The sequence below is a fragment of the Glycine soja genome, chromosome 20 (genome assembly GCF_004193775.1).
Source record: "Glycine soja cultivar W05 chromosome 20, ASM419377v2, whole genome shotgun sequence".
In the NCBI taxonomy this organism is placed as follows: Eukaryota; Viridiplantae; Streptophyta; class Magnoliopsida; order Fabales; family Fabaceae; genus Glycine; species Glycine soja.
Genome location: NC_041021.1, coordinates 27,174,493 through 27,176,786, shown reverse-complemented (window position 1 = coordinate 27,176,786; position 2,294 = coordinate 27,174,493). Strand labels below are relative to the sequence as shown.

At 39.4% G+C, this 2,294-nt stretch overlaps 1 non-coding gene across 1 annotated transcript; it reads right to left on the bottom strand.

Moving 5' to 3' along the window:
- Positions 1–1,574: 1,574 nt before the first annotated feature.
- On the bottom strand, positions 1,575–1,678 carry LOC114403960. Its single transcript, XR_003664727.1, has one exon. It is a non-coding gene; the product is annotated as a small nucleolar RNA R71 (small nucleolar RNA).
- Positions 1,679–2,294: the final 616 nt, after the last annotated feature.

Sequence of the window (2,294 nt, the reverse complement as noted above, 5' to 3'; positions counted from 1 at the left end):
TTTACTCACTGTTTAATTTACAAAAGCAAACAACCCCCCCCCCCAAATTTGTTACTATTTCCTACTATTTGTTATGAACATTTGGTGTATCATTGCTCGTTGGGAAACGACCTAGGATCACTTCCTAGTTACTACATTTTAATATTTATTTGATTCGAGTACGGCCTCGATCAAATTTGGCGTCGTTGCCGGGGAACAATGTCCAAAGGTTCATAATAGCTAATGTCGTGTTAGTGTCCAATTCTTTCGTGTTTTATGTTTAATTGTTAGTGTGTGTGTTACTGTTGTTTAGTGTCTTGGTATTTTGTTTAGTGCGTGTTCTGTTTTAGTTTTTCTGTTAAGCGCTTCCCCTGTTTTAGTTTTGGGTGTTTTGCTGTGAATAGTGTTTTGCGACGGATTTAGCGACCACTTTAGCTTGCGGCAAAATAGAGTCGTAGTGGAAATCATGTAGCGACGGATTTTAGCGACCACCCTTGCTGAATTATTTGGGATTTTTTGTTTTAGTAGCTAGAGTTGTAATTTTTGGCTGAATTTTTTGTGGTAACTTCTTTTAATCTATATTTTGTGGGAAAAATAGCTAGAGCCTTTAGTTTGGTCAGATTTGAAAGTTCCAAAAAAGTAGCAAATTTGATTTTTGTCAAAACTTCAAACGGCCATAACTTTTGCTCCGGTTATCAAAATCGCAATTATTATATATGTATTTGGGGTAGAAAAAAAATTCCTATGCTGTGGCAGCCAGCCGTGGGTCGGCTGAGGTCTCCATCATCCAAAAAAAGTGATTCTGTCAAAAGTTTTTTATTTTTCAAGTATTTTTCTCTTATTTTTCTTAACTTATCATTTTTAACTTATATAGTTAGACTTCGAATTGTTGTTTGAAAGTTTTTGTGCTATCTTCTCATCATTTTATAAGGCTGCTCACAAAATTTCAAGTTATTTGGACATCATTTGATGGTATCCGTAGTTCAAACCTACACTGTTACTTGCATAAGAAGGCAACTAATTGTGCATGCTGAATTTAGTGTATGACTAGAGGAAATCCATCTGACTTACAACCCTTTGATCCTGAGATAGATAGGACATTTCATAGATTAGTTAGACATCATTTAGTACCTTTTGAGCATCCTGAGCATTCTGTTATTGGTGATTTTGAGCATTATAGTTTTGAGCATTCTGATTTTGAATATTCTGAGAACATGGCACACCCTCCACCCCGTGAGAGGACTCTAAGGGAATTAGCTGCACCTAATTTCACCTACGAAAGCTTGTGCATCCAATACCCTGATGAGGATATCCCATATGTTCTTAAAACTGGACTCATCCATTTGCTTCCAAAGTTTCATGGCCTTGCAGGTGAAGACCCACACAAGCATCTGAAAGAATTTCATATTGTATGCTCCACCATGAAACCACCAGATGTCCAGGAGGATCACATATTTCTGAAGGCCTTTCCTCATTCTTTAGAGGGAGGGGCAAAGGACTGGCTATATTACCTTGCTCCAAGGTCCATCACGAGCTGGGATGACCTCAAGAGAGTATTCTTAGAAAAAAATTTCCCTTCTTTCAGGACTACGTCCATCAGAAAAGATATTTCAGGCATTAGACAACTCAATGGAGAGAGCCTATATGAATATTGGGAGAGATTTAAAAAATTATGTGCTAGTTGCCCTCACCACCAGATTTCAGAGCAGCTTCTCCTCCAATATTTTTATGAAGGACTCAGCAACATGGAGAGAAGTATGATAGATGCTGCCAGTGGTGGAGCCCTTGGAGACATGACCGCTGTTGAAGCCAGAAATTTAATTGAGAAGATGGCTTCCAACTCCCAGTAATTCAGTGCCAGAAATGATGCTATTGTCATTAGAGGAGTGCATGAAGTAGCCACGAATTCATCTTCATCAGGTGAGACTAAGAAGCTTGAAGGTAAACTAGATGCCTTGGTTAACCTGGTAACCCAACTGGCCATGAATAAAAAATCTGCACCTGTCGCCAGACTCTGTAGTTTATGCTCCTCTGCTGACCACCACACAGACCTTTGCCCTTCTGTGCAACAATCTGAAGCAATTGAACAGCCTGAAGCTTATGCTACAAACATCTACAATAGACCTCCTCAACCTCAGTAGCAAAATCAGCCACAACAGAATAATTATGACCTCTCCAACAATAGGTACAATCCCGGATGGAGGAATCATCCCAACCTTAGATGGTCGAATCCTTCACAACAGCAGCAACAACAACAACCTTATTTTCAAAATACTGCTGGCCCAAGCAGACCATATGTTCCACCACCAATCCAG